At 41.1% G+C, this 16,346-nt stretch overlaps 1 non-coding gene and 1 pseudogene across 1 annotated transcript; both read left to right on the forward strand.

Moving 5' to 3' along the window:
* The first annotated feature begins 10,199 nt into the window (after positions 1-10,199).
* On the forward strand, positions 10,200-10,986 carry LOC145539591 (chromatin accessibility complex protein 1 pseudogene; annotated as a pseudogene).
* A 1,328-nt stretch (positions 10,987-12,314) lies between these two features.
* LOC145539957 (U6 spliceosomal RNA) lies at positions 12,315-12,421 on the forward strand. Its single transcript, XR_014078094.1, has one exon. It is a non-coding gene; the product is annotated as a U6 spliceosomal RNA (small nuclear RNA).
* The last annotated feature ends 3,925 nt before the right edge of the window (positions 12,422-16,346 follow it).

Here is a 16,346-nt window from a genome sequence, read left to right on the forward strand (position 1 = left end):
TGCCATGCGGCCTCACCAATAATAATATAATAAAATTTAAAAATTGCAGCTTATTTTATGTCCTGATACTACTATCATTTTTACAACTAGAAAAATCAAAGTAAAACCTAGCTTAGTGAGATGGAAATACTAGGTTGTCTACTCAACAGCCATTTTTCCTTTTTCTTTTGATATTTGACATATACTTACACTAAAACAATATTAATTCTGTATTTTTCTTGGCCACCCTACCATTGTTATATCAACAGTCATATTCCTTAGTAGCATACATAAGATTAGCAAAAAAATAAGTCAGATTAGCAAAAAAATAAGTTTTTACAGTGATAATTATCTTTTTTCAGAAAAAGAATTTTATAGGTAATGAATTGCACCCATCAGTACAAAACTAGGACTCCTGTCCTCATAATTTTGAATAAGTAATAAAAAGCCATACCAGATTTTTTTTTTAACAAATATAAACTGTATACTATGGGCAGAGAATTAAGTATACTGACAACATTCAGTAAAATTTGTGCAAGACTTTGAAATGGCAACAAAAGGTAACTGAGTATTCTGTCTCATGCATCCCCCCTGGATTATCTCCTCTGAGTTTCTTTGAACTACTCACAACTCTGTAAATGGTAAACACTGAGGACAATGCAAATGACTCTTGTCCAAAAATGTGCAAATGAATTCTGTCCAGCGGAGGGACAATTGATTTCTTTCCCCACCCTCGTGGAGAAAGTGAGTTTGTATTGTCAATTCATGTCAGCATTCCTTATCTATCACTCTGAATTCTCCTTTGAACCAATTATAATATCTTACTGGTTTCTTCATTAATTATTGAATAACACACTGAAAGAAGAACTTTGATGCATATTCATTTTATTTTTGTATGAGAATCATGATTTTTACATTTAAAAATATATATCCTTTAGCAATACATTTTAAAAGATAAATGAGTTCACTGATATTTGGTCATTTAGGACTAGGATACATTCTTCATCATTTCAGGATGATTTTTGTTTTAGCAAAAATCAAAATTCCAAAGCAAGTGACCAATACACCATTTTTGTTTTGTTTTACTTCTTTTTGTTATTTCCTCTTCAAAAATATCCACCTCCTCAAGAATATACAATGGGGCAAAGATAGCCTCTTCAATAAGTGGTGCTGGGAAAACTGGACAGCTACGTGCAAAAGAATGAAATTAGAACACTTCCTAATGCTATACACAAAGATAAACTCAAAATGGATTAGAGACCTAAATGTAAGACCAGAAACTAAAATTCTTAGAGGAAAACATAGGCAGAACACTCAATGACATAAATCAAAGCAAGATCTTCTATGACCCGCCTCCCAGTGTAACAGAAAGAAAAACAAAAATAAACAAGTGAGACAAAATTAAACTTAAAAGTTTTTGCACAGCAAAGGAAACTACAAACAAGGTGAAAAGACAACCCTCAGAATGGGAGAAAATGATAGCAAAGGAAAAAACTGACAAGAATTAATTTTCAAAATATATAAGCAGCTCATACAACTCAATACCAGAAAAACAAACAATCCAATCAAAAAGTGGGAAAAAGACCTAAACAGACATTTCTCCAAAGAAGACATACTGATGGCTAACAAACACATGAAAAGATGCTAATATCACTCATTAGAGAAATGCAAATCAAAACTACAATAAGATACCAACTCACACCAGTCAGAATGGCCATCATCAAAAAGTCTCCAAGTAATAAATGCTGGAGAGCATGTGGAAAAAAGGGAACCCTCTTGCATTGCTGGTTGGAATGTAAATTGATATAGCCACTATGGAAGCCAGTATGGAGATTCCTTAAAAGGCTAGGAATAAAACCACCATATGACCCAGCAATCCCATTCCTAGGCATATACCCTGAGGAAAACAAAATTGAAAAAAACACATGTACCCCACTGTTCATTTCAGCACTATTTGCAATAGCTAGAACATGGAAGCAACCTAGATGTCCATTGACAGATGAATGGATAAAGAAGCTGTGGCTGATTCTTGTTGATGTATGACAGAAAACCCACAAAATTCTGTGAAGCAATTATCTTTCAATTATAAAAATAAATTTAAAATTCTGGGGGAAAAAAGTTAAAGAAAAGAAAAGTCACCCTTATCGTCTAGTTATTTCTATACCACTTACTACCACTAGCCCAAACTCCTTTGTCTTGGCAGTTGTTCACAAATTTATGGTTTCTTTGTCCAAAATTTATGAGTTTCCTGCTCTGGTCACTTATTCTGACCCTTCATTTTCTTGTGAAGTCTCCTGTGTACATGTAAAAATTCAATAAAATTTACGTTTTTCTCCTCTTTGTCTTTGTCAGGTTAATTTCCAGATCCAGCCAGGGACCCTAAGAAGGTGAAAAAAGCTTACTGTGTCAAAGGGACAGGATTCATAGAGATGGATTTTTTTTTTTTTGCCACTTTATTAATTGAAGGATAATTGCTTTACAGAATTTTGTGCTTTTCTGTCAAACATCAACAAGAATCAGCCATAGATACACCAATGTCCCCTCCCTCCAGAACCTCCCTCCATCTCCCTCCCCAAACCACCCTTCTAGATTGTCACAGAGCCCATGTTTGAGTTCCCTAAGTCATACAGCAAATTCCCATTGGCTATCTATTTTACGTACGGTAATGTAAATTTCCATATTACTCTCTCCATACATCTCACCCTTTCCCTTCTTCCCCTCCCCCATGTCTATAGGTCCGTTCTCTATGCCTGTTTCTCCATTGCTGCCTTTCAAATAAATTCATCAGTACCATCTTTCTAGATTCCATATATATGCATCAGTGTATGATATTTATATTTCTCTTTCTGACTTACTTCACTCTGTATAATAGGCTCTAGGTTCGTCCACCTCATTAGCACTGACTCAAACGTATTCCTTTTTATGGCTGAGTAGTATATAGTATATATGTACCACAGCTTCTTTATCCATTCATCTGTCAATGGACATCTAGTTTGCTTCCATGTTCTGCTGCTGCTGCTGCTAAGTCGCTTCAGTCGTGTCTGACTCTGTGCGATCCCATAGTGCTACAATGAACATTGGGGTACATGTGTCTTTTTCAATTTTGTTTTCCTCAGGGTGTATGCCTAGGAATGGGATTGCTGGGTCATATGGTGGTTTTATTCCTAGCTTTTTAAGGAATCTCCATACTGGCTTCCATAATGGCTGTATCCAGTTTGCATAAAGGGTGACTTTAATAAGGTTAGGTTGTACAAATTTCTTAACTCCAAATTCCCATTGTAATGATAAGAATGTCTTTGCTCCTCCTAGGATACCTTTCACATGGGAGTTTTATGACCTATTTCAGGGAAGTAGGGGAAATGGGTAGGTCAGAGTAAACTTCCTGCATCTACCTTTCTTAAAATTTTTTTTCAGCTAAATCCATTTAATATGTCAAGTTGCCATAGTTTGGGGGTAGTATGTCCTGAACCTCATCAATGCCTTAATTATGCGTATGAACTGTATAGAGATAGTAGTATAAGAAGTATTTCCAGAAGAGCACATATGGGAATCAGCAAACTGGATGGTGGGTGATCCTGGGTTGGATCCAGCCGGAGAGAGGAACTGGAAGGAGGGAACAATTACAGAGACATGGGGTGGGTGTATGGCTCTCTCTTAGTTATTTAGTCACTAAGTCACTAAGTCACTAAGTCATGGGTGACTGATTTGCAGCCCCATGGACTGTAGCCCACCAGGCTCCTCTGTCCATGGGATTTCCCAGGCAAGAATATTGCTGTGAGTTGTCATTTTATTCTCCAGGGGTTCTCCCCAACCCAGGGATCAAACCTGAGTCTTCTTCATTGACAGGTGGATTCTTTACCACCAAGTCACCTGGGAAGCCCCTCTTTCTGAGTACCGAGCACAGTTTTATCAGGCTCCTCAGAGGTGGCCCTTTACAGCTGCACAGCAATACTTTCTTTTTTAAAAAAAAAAAATTTTTTTTCTGCACTGCAGGCAGCCTATGAGGTCTTAGTTCCCCCACCAGAGATCAAACCGAAGATCTTAGCTTCCCACTAAGGGTTAAACTCAAGCCCCCTGCATTGGAAGTATGGAGTCGTAACCATTGGACCACCAGGGAAGTCCCGCACAGTAGTACTTTCTCTCCCTCTCTCCAGGGCCCAGCCCTCCAGCCCCTCATCAGCAGCCAGCTAAAAGCAGTCCCAGGGTAGAAGGCAGAGGTATGCAAAGTCCTGAACATCAATTATGAAGACAGGGGGTTGAGGGGTGAGGGGGTTGGTGTGTGAGTACAGAGCTATGATCTGACAACAACAGTAGCAGGATTCTAGCATTAAACTTGTGAATTTGGTGAGGGCAGGGCCATTCCCCAATTTCTGGGCTATTCTCATAGCTCCCAGAGCCCTGAAAGGCCCCGCTACTATACCCACAACTGTAGGCAAATAGAGTAAGGGGTCTGGAAGGAAAGGAACTAGACATAATTTTCTTGACATAAGGGAAACCATATTAGGCCTAAGTCATTTTGGGATCTAAGCCTGGCCACAGTGCTTGCTTTTGCAGGAGAATGGATCTCAATAGTTAATAAGGAAAGAAAGTTAAGGAAACAAAAGAATTGTAACAGTAAACAATTACTACTAGGCCAGGGAAATAATTTAACTGTGTGTGTGCTCAGTCATACCCAACTCTTTGTGACCCCTTGGACTGTAGCCGCCAGGCTCCTCTCTCCATGGGATTTTCCAGGCAAAAATACTGGAGTGGGTTGCCATTTCCTTCTCCAGGAATTTAACCATGTTGAAGACAATACATCAGTTGCAAAGATTCCTAGTTCTGTTTTGAAGGTAGAGATTAGCCTGAAACACAATCTTGAGCTGTTTTTAAGGATCCAAACCTCCTTGAACATGCAACCACTACACTAACTAGAACCTAAGGAATGATGATGCTGACTTTGCTGACCCTAGTGACTTTAACTAGAGCCTGATTCTATCAACCTTTGCCTTAATGCTGTGCTGAATTCTCCTCTGTTGAAGCCCCTTCATCAGTATGAATAAACCAACCAAACCCCTTCATGAATATACGTGTATCCTTAGCTTAAAATTTCCCCAGTTTTGCCGCGTGGGGAGACACTGCTTTGGGAAGATCCCAGTGTACTCCCTACTTACTGGGAGTAATAAATCCTCCTTTCTCCCACTCTTTGGCTTGACACCCACAAAAGAGGCAAAACTAAGTTTGGGGGTAACATAACCCTAATGAGAGTTGTGGGTTCCAAAAATGCCTCTCACTCTAAATGATTTTTTTAAATTTTGTGTTAATTGCTGGGCACAGCATTGCCCTTTCACCACTCATGGTTGCTATTTCTATTCCAGATCAAAATAACTGTAGTAACTTTTTCTTATTATATACTTTATTAAATACTGCAGCATATCTATTTTTATAATCTCTAGTTTTTCAAATAACTCTGCAGAACAGCTATTATTAAAAGCTGGGACTTGAATAGTATAAGCAGCTAAAGAGGGGTTTAGCCAAACTGTGAGGATGGCTGGATCCTACAGAGCATAAGGAGCCACAGTAATGTGTGTTGCAAAGTCTGGGGTCTCCAGTGTCCCCTGTTCCCTATGTACCCTCAGAATATGTCCTCTTCCAGCTAGCAGAGGCTGCTACAGGAAGAGATACTGCCTTCACCTTCACATCTAAACATCTTTCCTGAGTCTTGGTTCAGGAAAAGGCAAAGTCTCAGACTCCTGCCAGGGAAAAATTAAGCCACAGCCCTGATGAATGTAGTCATAGTTGATCTGGTTTTAGCCCAAGTCAGTCACTCTTACACAGCCCACTAAAGGAGCTCCTGCATATCAGACTGTCCTGGAAATCAGGCTCAGATCTGATTAGAAGGGTGGCAGAGCTCCAAGAAGGCAGCCTAGATGCACAGCTTCGCCAGATCTCCTATGTCAAAGTCAGGGCCCTGATAGGAAAGAAAGGGACCCTGAGACCTGGGATTGGGTGGATGAGTCTGAGACCCTTAAATCTCAGATTTCCCTGAGCCTTACTATCAGAAACAGCTGTGTCCCTGTTCAGGCCCTGCAAATAGGTTTATCTGTACCATTTTTCTAGATTCCATGTATATGCATTAGTATATATTTGTTTTTCTCTTTCTGACTTACTTTATTCTGTATGACAGACTAGGTCCATCCACATCTCTACAAATGACCCAATTTCATTCCTTTTTATGACGAATATTCCATTGTATGTATGTACCACATCTTCTTTATCCATTCATCTATTGATGGACATTTAGGCTGCGTCCATGAAGATGTAGACAACGGACATGTGGACTTGAGGCGGGGGTCAGGAAGGGGAGGGTGGAATGAATTGGGAGAGTTGCATTGACATAGATACACTACCACGTGTAAAATAGATAGCTAGTGGGAACCTGCTGTATCGCACAAGAAGCTCAGCTTGGTGTTCTGTGGTGACCCAGGGGGCGGGATGGGAGACAAAGGAGGCAGGTACAATAGGGAGGGGATATATGTATACACACAGCTTACTTTGTTGTACAACAGAAACTAACACAACACTGTAAAGCAACTATACTTCAATAATAATAATAATAAAATGAAACAGCTCTGTCTTTCTCTTGCCTAGAGGTGGGCAGGAGAAGGCAATGGCAACCCACTCCAGTACTCTTGCCTGGAGAATCCCATGGACGGAGGAGCCTGGTAGGCTGCAGTCCCTGGGGTCGCTGCGAGTCGGACACGACTGAGCGGCTTTGCTTTCACTTTTCACTTTCATGCATTGGAGAAGGAAATGGCAACCCACTCCAGTGTTCTTGCCTGGAGAATCCCAGGGATGGTGGAGCCTGGTGGGCTGCCGTCTATGGGGTCGCACAGAGTCAGACACGACTGAAGCGACTTAGCAGCGGCAGCAGCAGCAGCAGCAGCAGAGGCGGACAATGACCCTATGTGACGCCCGTATTTCACAAGATGATGCTGATTCTCCTCAAGGCCTTCTGCTACAACCCCTTACTATCAGAGTCAGTTCTAGGCCCAGCCTTAGAAGCGAAACATGACCCTTATTCTAGGAACAAATAAATAATCCACCAAAGGAATTGCAGAACTTTGCTAACGCAATCAGAAAAGAATGAGGGGAAAGATATGTGAGTGGATCTTACTATTACCATCGAACTCCGGAGAAAGGGGATTTGTTGACATGGAGGTACTTACTGATAACTCAAGGCTTAACCTCTGGCAGAGACACTGGAATCAGTTTGAAGTGTTGTGATGGTGCTTTGAAACCTGAACATAATGAAAGCTTACAGCAATTGGAGTTTCCAGAACTTCCTTGCCATGGAATTGAGTTGGATCTTGGCATAGGAAATATTAGAATAGATTTACTATGGAAAGTCTAAGAACTCTTAACCTGTGTTCCCCAGGAGGGCCAGACGCACTTGCTTTACTTAGATAATAAGAAATGCACTGGTGAGAAGCCACTGACATTTACCCGAAAAGTTTGGCCATCGCTGTTTTCTGCAAGTTGTACAGTTGATGTCTTGAAATGGAACTCCTAGATATCAATGAGGATGTTGGGATTCTAGAATGGTAGAGGTACATAGCACTTGAGTATCAGAGACAAAACTGTAGTTGCTGCAGCAAGGCCAGAGTGCTGTGGGGGCCTTAGTCCACAGTATCTACAACAATGTCTGAAAGATGATGTTCCTACATGTGAGATGGGTGAGTGTCCAAGTGAGGTGGTGCTTAATTTTGGTGTTGCTTAACATTAGCTTTATCAGTTTTGTTAAAATGATACATAGTAAGCATCACTACAAACAAAGCTAGTGGAGGTGATGGAATTCCAGTTGAGCTATTTCAAATCCTCAAAGGTGATGCTGTGAAAGTGCTGCACTCGATATGCCAGCAAATTTGGAAAACTCAGCACTGGCCACAGGGCTGGAAAAGGTCAGTTTTCGTTCCAATCCCAAAGAAAGGCAATGCCAAAGGATGCTCAAACTACTGCACAATTGCACTCATCTCACACGCTGGAAAAGTAATGTTCAAAATTCTCCAAGCCAGGCTTCAGCAGTACGTGAACTGTGAACTTCCAGATGTTCAAGCTGGTTTTAGAAAAAGCAGAGGAACCAGAGATCAAATTGCCAATATCAGCTGGATCATCGAAAAAGCAAGAGAGTTCCAGAAAAACATCTATTTCTGCTTTATTGACTATGCCAAAGCCTTTGACTGTGTGGACCACAAGAAACTGTGGAAAATTCTGAAAGAGTTGGGAATGCCAGACCATCTGACCTGTCTCTTGAGAAACCTGTATGCAGGTCAGGAAGCAACAGTTAGAACTGGACATGGAACAACAGACTGGTTCCAAATAGGAAAAGGAGTCCGTCAAGGCTGTATATTGTCACCCTGCTTATTGAACTTCTATGCAGAGTACATCATGAGAAACGCTGGGCTGGAAGAAACACAAGCTGGAATCAAGATTGCCGGGAGAAACATCAATCACCTCAGATATGCAGATGACACCACCCTTATGGCAGAAAGTGAAGAAGAACTAAAGAGCCTCTTGATGAAAGTGAAAGAGGAGAGTAACAATGTTGGCTTAAAGCTCAACGTTCAGAAAACTAAGATCATGGCATCTGGTCCCATCACTTCACGGGAAATAGATGGGGAAACAGTGGAAACAGTGTCAGACTTTATTTTTTTGTGCTCCAAAATCACTGCTGATGGTGATTGCAGCCATGAAATTAAAAGATGCTTACTCCTTGGAAGGAAGGTTATGGCCAACCTAGATAGCATATTTAAAAGCAGAGACATTACTTTGCCAACAAAAGTCCGTCTAGTCAAGGCTATGGTTTTTCCAGTGGTCACGTATGGATGTGAGAGTTGGACGGTGAAGAAAGCTGAGTGCCGCAGAATTGATGCTTTTGAATTGTGGTGTTGGAGAAGACTGTTGAGAGTCCCTTGGACTGCAAGGAGATCCAATCAATCTATCTTAAAGGAGATCAATCCTGGGTGTTCATTGGAAGGACTGATGTTGAAGCTGAAACTCCAATACTTTGGCCACCTCATGTGAAGAGTTGACTCATTGGAAAAGACCCTAATGCTGGGAAGGATTGGGGGCTGGAGAAGGGGACGACAGAGGATGAGATGGTTGGATGGCAGCACTGACTCGATGGACATGGGTTTGGATAGACTCCGGGAGTTGGTGATCAACGGAGAAGTCTGGCGTCCTGCGATTCATGGGGTCGCAAAGAGTCGAAAACGACTGAGCGACTGAACTGAACTGAACTGAATTGTAAAAAATTACCATTTTGGGGACCATTCATCCAGATTTCTCTCTCTGCTTTTGTTTATAAATTTTCATGTGTAGGATCTGGCTATATGTGTTGTTCTGTAACTATATTTTTAGGCCAATATTCTGTAGCATCTTTCCTTATCAATAAAGATAAACATGCAAGAGAGTTTTGAAGATATAAAGGCAGCAAGACATAGCTTTAAGCACCTAGACGTTGAACCAGACTGTTTGAATTCAAATTCTAGTTTCACCAATTTTTAGCTTTGTGAAATTAAATTGAATTCTACGTCTCAGTTTCCTCATATCTAAATTGGGTAAAATAGCGCCATCTTATTTTTAAGATTATTGCAACAATTAAATGAGTTAATATATACTTAGATCAATGCTTGACAAGTGTTGTTATTATTAGTTATGAGTTATTGCTTTATAGTCTCCCAATAATGGGTATTTACATTATTGGTCTCTTTTAACTTGTGTGATAAATACTTCAGTGAACTTTTTGCCCTTATATCTTCTTATATCTGTGTGATTATCTTCTTAAGAACATTCCTAGAAAAATTGGATTTCTAGAGCAACAGTCATGGCCCTTTTCCTGAATGATACTCTTTATATTTTCTAGACTTTACCACAAGTTTCTAGCATGAGAATTGTGTACTCCCTAGTCTATATTTGTAAGTATGGATGTGTTCTTTAATCTCTTCTTAATTATTAGATAGGAATTTGAACTCAAGCAAGAGGAAATTAGAAAACAAGGGCTCAAATGATCATTTGGTGCTTTGTGACTGAAATTGCTTTTAATTCTATCCTCTGCATGTTTTAGCCTGAAAACAGCAGCACTGGATCTCAACTAAGGGTCTCATTTTCAGAACAAGTCAGTTAAATCAGTGACCTTGTACTGTGACCTTACATGGCCCATGTACATATATAAGGGCCACATGCACCCAGATGCAGCGTTTAGATGCTTCCATTTCTCTCACATCTGTACCTTATCTGATCCTCATGGCAGTGGTTGCTGGCCAGACACTATAACTCCCACGTGGCTGCTGCTGCGGGGGCGGGGAGCAGAGAAGGCAGACGTGGTCCTGAGCAAGGACAAGAGCGGGGAGCAGCGGCTGCTGTCCTTGCCCTTGTCCCACATCTGAGTCTTCATAAAGAGCTCCCCGTGAGGTGTCCAGGAAGCCCTGGTGCTCACGGCCAAGGTCACGCAACACTGTTCACTATCTCACCACCTATTTCTGTAGCAACCGGAGTGGAAAAGAAAAGAAAGCACTCACAGTGATTTATCAAATACCTCGGAGGAATGGGAAACTTTTTAGCCTCTTGCAGATACATTATCAAAGAAGATTTTAGCTAGTTGCTGCTGCTGCTAAGTCGCTTCAGTTGTGTCCGACTCTGTGTGACCCCATAGACGGCAGCCCACCAGGCTCCACCATCCCTGGGATTCTCCAGGCAAGAACACTGGAGTGGGTTGCCATTTCCTTCTCCAATGCATGAAAGTGAAAAGTGAAAGCGAAGCCGCTCAGTCATGTCCGACTCTTAGCGACCCCAGGGACTGCAGCCCACCAGGCTCCTCTGTCCATGGGATTCTCCAGGCAAAAGTACTGGAGTGGGGTGCCATTGCCTTCTCCGATTTTAGCTAGTAAATATCTGAAAATGTTGAAGAGGGACGAGGAGGAGAATGACAACAGCGATGAGAGTGATGACGACCATGTGGAATCCTAAACCAAAAGGTGCTTTGAAGCTCAGCCTGGTGAGGGCCTGTGAGGATTAGCGCCTGTGTTCTCAAGCAGGCACTCGTCTATTCACTCATCAGAAACTTGGCGGACATTGTATTCTTTCCTGGCTGAGATCGAGCATAATGTACCTCTGCCATCAACAGCCCAAAGGAAAGAAACCCAGACAGCAGCTTCTTCCCCAGACCAGCACTGCAGCTCGAGTGGGAGGTAGGGATGGATATAGGGCTGAGAACCCTGGGGCACAGCCAGCCTGTAGCGGTAAACTCCAGCGGCAAAGACGACTTTTCCTCACTTTCTAGTTTACAGATGAGCTTCCCTGGTGGTTCAGTGGTAACGAATCCACGTGCCAATGCAGGAGACACGGGTTCAATCCCTAGGTTGCAAAGATGCCCTGGAGAAGGAAATGGCAAGCCGTTCCAGTATTCCTGCCTGGAAAATCCCATGGACAGAGGAAGCTGGCGGATTATAGTCCATGGGGTCTCAAAAGAGGGGTCTCAAGACTCAAACACGACTTACCCACTAAACAACAACTAGATTATACATAGATTTTGAAGAACTTCTAAATATGTGTAAATTTCCGTATGTATATTTTGAGGTTAGTTCTTCTAACAACTAGATTCTGTTTTAGTATATTTAATATGTTTAAACATGTTTGAGATTAGTTCTTGTAAACAACTAGATTCTGCTTTAGTATGTTTAATGTGTTTAAACTACATGTTTTAAATATGTAGTCTATGGGTAGTATGTTACCTTTAAATTTTTGTACTTCAAGAAAATTTGTTTGAGGCTCATTCCCTAGGAGTGCTTAAAATGGACAATATTGACATCACCTAGGTCAATTTGCGGAGATTTTATCTGAAGGCAGAGGAATGAGCTACCTAGAATTTTCATGCATTTTATTCGTTTGGTGATTCACTAATATGGCTCAGTCATCCTTGAAACAGTATTCCAATGCTAGACTTTGATCCCAAGTCACATGTGACCACCTTTAAATTGTTGTTTATATCCATTCTACATTTTGTTCCCTAAAAGTTTCATTCTGTAATGAGTTAATTATGCAATGTCATTCAACTTCAAAGTCATTCTAGTCGGTTTTATTAAAAATGTAGATGCTCTTTAAATAAAAAAAGAAGAAGAAGAAGAAGAAAATAGTTACTGGTTTGCTTCACATCCCATGGCTTCTTGTTTCTGAGTCTCTGAACTGTTAATTTTCTTCTAGGACAAAGGAGCTTAATCCTTCCACTCTGTGTTTTCTGCCCCTCTAAGGATATCTTTACCTTTACTCTCTGCCCTTTTAAAAGTTAACTTATTCTTGTGCTCGCTTCGGCAGCACATATACTAAAATTGGAACGATACAGAGAAGATTAGCATGGCCCCTGCGCAAGGATGACACGCAAATTCGTGAAGCGTTCCATAAAAAAAAAAAAAAGAAAGAAAAACAAACAAACAAAAAATAAAAGTTAACTTATTCTTTTCTTGAAATTTTTTTCCCTAACCTAAGCTCTGAGTGCCTCTCTCTAAACTCTGTTTCTGTGTAATAGTCCTCTTTTAGGGAGAAGTTCATCGTTCCTTCTCTTTGCAGTGTTCTAGCAGATGGAAGCATGGGAGGTGGTGAAGTCAAGCATTCAGATAGATTCAAACTGGTCTCAATTCATGTTTTTATGAGCTCATTCTTCATTTACATTTACATTCATGTTTTCATGTAGGTATCATTCATTTGCTTAGTCATTATTCACTGATTCCTGCGTGAAATATTAATACAGTCTACACATCTGCATTCAATTCTCACACATTCATCTCAGCGCTCATTCATTCATTCATGCCTTTATTCATTCAGTTATTGAATTCATTTACATAACATTTACTTATTTTAAAGATTTCTTAAATGTGGACCATTTTTAGTCCTTATTGAATTTGTTACAATATCGCTTCTGTTTTATGTTTTGGTTTTTTGGCCATGAGGCATGTGGAATCTTAGCTCCCCAATCAGGGATTGAAACAGCACCCCCTGAAAGGGAAGGCAAAGTCTAAACTACTGGACCACCAGGGAAGTACCCGTTTGCATAGAATTTATATACTCAACAATTTTTTAATTAAATTTTTTATGTCAGCCGGGGACGCAGGAAACCAATGGCACATTTAAATCAGGATAATCGAAGGGATTATTTACAAAGGCGTTGGCAGAGTGTAGGAGAACCACAAGGATTAGTGCAAGACTAATACTTTGGCCACCTGATCCGAGGAAATAACCAATGGGAAAAGACCCGATGCTGGGAAAGATTGAAGGCAGGAAGAGAAGGGGATGACAGAGGATGAGATACTTGGATGGCATCACGGACTCGATGGACATGAGTTTGAGTAAACTCCGGGAGTTGGTGATGGACAGGGAAGCCTGGCGTACTGCAGTCCACAGGGTCACAAAGAGTTGGACACGACGAGCGACTGAACTGAACTGAAGTGTAACACTCTGGAGCTAACAACAGCCAGTCCCGGTTACCACCTCTGGCTCTGAAAGGAAAAGGGGGAGAAAAACTGAAAACTTTCATTGTGGTATCCCTGCCTGGATTGGAGAGAATCTGGGCATAAATACCAGATTGAATTCTCCTTCCTTTGGCAGATCTTTTGCCAATGCCTCCACTCTACAAGTATTCTCTGAATGGGAACTACGTCAGTGTGCGAGACAGAGGACAGAGGCAGTCGGCACTGGTCAGCCTTCTGGGGGCAGGGCAGGATGAAGGTTGGTGGAGAATGTATCTGGAGAGGCAAAGAAATGGAGAGAGCACTCCCTGTGCTCTCAGGTTCTGAAGCTACTCAGCAATGCATCTTCCCTCTTCTTCTTCTTTTATAATGAAAAAATACTATATTTATTTTTAAAAATTAAAAATTATTTTCCCTTTGAGGTTATTACAGAATACTGAGCAGAATTCTGTGTGTTGTACACATAGAATTGTTGGTGATCTATTTTAAATACAACGGGATGTACATGTCAATCCCAAACTCCCAATCTCTCTTCTCCTTTCTTATTACCGAGAAAGAACCAGTAAGAATGGGCAAAAAAATTCCTGGTTAGGAAATTACTTTCATCACAGAAAGCCACATAGACTAGAGTCAGCCTGGTTACACATGCTGGCTATCTTGGATTTTGCTTTTTTGGGAAAGTCTTTTGGGTTCTTCCATCACTCCCACCCCAAAAAAGTGCTATTTCCTACAACAATGTTTTAACAATAAATTGTGTCTGGATGACTGCATTCTGCATTCTACACACCTTGATTATCTTAGCCAGGGCCTGGTGAAGAGTAAATGTCAAAAGCAAGGATGAAAGAACACCTGGGTGCTGAAGCGTCAAGATACCGTGAATTTCTTCCACTCTACCACAAGGTGGCAACAGTTACCATGGTCCAATTTTCTTATTTGTGGGACTCAGGCACACATCTTCATCCACTATCCTGTGAATAGAATAAATCTATTCTTAAAACTCAACATTAAAAAAAACTAAGATCATGGCATCTGGTCCCATCACTTTATGGCAAATGCTGCTAAGTCGCTTCAGTCGTGGCCGACTCTGTGCGACCCCATAGACGGCAGCCCACCAGGCTCCGCCGTCCCTGGGATTCTCCAGGCAAGAATACTGGAGTGGGTTGCCATTTCCTTCTCCAGTGCATGAAAGTGAAAAGTGAAAGTGAAGTCGCTCAGTCGTGTCTGACTCTTAGCGACCCCATGGACTGCAGCCTACCAGGCTCCTCCATCCATGGGATTCTCCAGGCAAGAGTACTGGAGTGGGGTGCCATTGCCTTCTCCTTATGGCAAATAGAAGGGTAAAAAGTGGAAACAGTGACATTTTATTTTCTTGGGCTCCAAAATCACTGTGAACAGTGACTGCAGCCATGAAATTAAAAGTCCCTTACTCCTTGGAAGGAAAGTTATGATAATCCTAGCCAGCATACTAAAAAGCAGAGACATCACTTTGCCGACAAAGGTCTGTGTAGTCAAAGCTATGGTTTTTCCAGTAGTCATGCATGGATGTCAGATTTGGACCATAAAGAAGGCTGAGTGCCAAAAAATTGATGCTTTTGAATTGTGGTGCTGGAGAACATTCTTAAGAGTCTCTTGGACTGCAAGGGGATCAAACCAGTCAATCCTAAAGGAAATTGATGTGGAATATTCATTGGAAGGACTGATGCTGAAGCTGAAGTTCCAATGCTTTGGCCACCTGATGCCAAGACTCTTTGGAAAAGATACTGATGCTGGGGAAGATTGAAGGCAGAAGGTGAAGGGGAAGACCGAGGGTGAGATGGGTGGATGGCATCACCAGCTCAATGGACATGAATTTGAACAAACTCCAGGAGAGAGTGGAGGACAGGGAAGCCTGATGTGCTGCAGTCCATGGAGTTTCAAAGAGCTGGACTCAACCTACAGATTGAACAACAACAAAATTTTAAAATAACTATATCAAGGAGAGAATAATACACTGATGATGAGGAAGAGAAAAAACAATTACACATCTACTTTCACTAATATTATTAGATATGGCACTGAAAATTTTACCTTAAACAGCATTTGAAAATCATTACTAAATTTCTGAAACAGAATTTGCCCTCTGTGCAGATGTTAGATAAACAAATGGATTATCCCTGCCCTATACAGTTCCTAGCTATGTAATTTGTTCACCCAAAGTCTCTTCTCTGGGCTCTTCCCGTACACCTGGCCCTATTCTTGCCCTCAACGTTAACAAGTCCCATAGGTACAGGTTCTCAGTGACTTGCTTCTGTCCCCTCTTCTCCGCAGCTACCTCTATCTGTGCAGAAACTATACACTGTGCTTCTTATACTGGCCTGTGGATGCTGGAATTCATCCCTGTTTCTAGTCTTTTTAACTCTTGAAGAAGGGCACCATTTTTTAGAAATTGTTGCTGAATGTTCTTTACAAGCTCAGGGATGACGTTGTCCTAGTGAGGTGAAGGGTAACTTACTTATTTTTTTTTTGAAAATACTTACATTTCTTGAGTGCCTTAGAAACCAAGAGCAACAAGAGCATTGTCCCTGCATGTTTTTTAATCTGGGGAAAACTTGCTTCTATTTTACTACTTTTGCACTTTGGCAAAGATTACCAAGACTTGTCTAAAACTTACCAACAATTCTGGTTTTAGCAATAAAATTTTGCCCTGTAGTTGAAAATAAACTATGTCCAAAGGATTAAGAAAAAGAAGGTTAAATAAGATCAGATTTTTTTTTTTTTAATAATCAAGGGGTCCTTCAGTCAGTCAGTCAGTTCAGTCACTCAGTTGTGTCCGACCCTTTGAGATCCCATGGACTACAGCACCCCAGGCTTCCCTGTCCATCACCAACT

The sequence above is a fragment of the Giraffa tippelskirchi genome, chromosome 2, assembly GCF_054371585.1.
Source record: "Giraffa tippelskirchi isolate mGirTip1 chromosome 2, T2T-mGirTip1v1.2.pri, whole genome shotgun sequence".
In the NCBI taxonomy this organism is placed as follows: domain Eukaryota; kingdom Metazoa; phylum Chordata; class Mammalia; order Artiodactyla; family Giraffidae; genus Giraffa; species Giraffa tippelskirchi.